The following is a 520-nucleotide window of genomic DNA, read 5'->3' on the forward strand; positions in this document are numbered from 1 at the left end:
ACACACACCACACTCATACCCACATGATAATTCCTCTGTCATTTGCACACACAGAGGCAGATGAATATGTAAATAACTTGTGAGGGGAATATGGATCCCTTGTGCTGGGGAAAGGAATATGTTAATGACTGATGCAGGGTATGAGTGTTAATCACAAGTGTAGGGTGCATAAATGCGTTTAGCAATGGTGTGGGGCCTATGCAAATGAAATGCATAGGGGATGCAGGCGTGTGTAAATCGCATGGTCCACTGACAGAGAGTCAGCGGGGAAAGAAATATAGCTGTTGGTGTAAACAAATCAAACACATTAACGAGGAACATTATGGGGCGAATCACCTGGCAAAAAGGGGGGGGACATCTTTATGAGATGGATGTTTGGCTGCTTGTGCACACGGAAGAAACTCTATACCTTCTGCTCTGGTCTCGTTTAACATTCGAAACCCAAATCAAGACGCTGTGATAAGAGCTGTCGCAGCGGCAACAGTTGCCAGGGAAACCTGATGGCAGGATGCTGAGGGTT

The sequence above is a fragment of the Seriola lalandi genome, unplaced genomic scaffold (assembly GCF_002814215.2).
Source record: "Seriola lalandi dorsalis isolate HSWRI2012SDOR001 ecotype SW California unplaced genomic scaffold, Sedor1 jcf7180002054519, whole genome shotgun sequence".
Taxonomy (NCBI): Eukaryota; Metazoa; Chordata; class Actinopteri; order Carangiformes; family Carangidae; genus Seriola; species Seriola lalandi.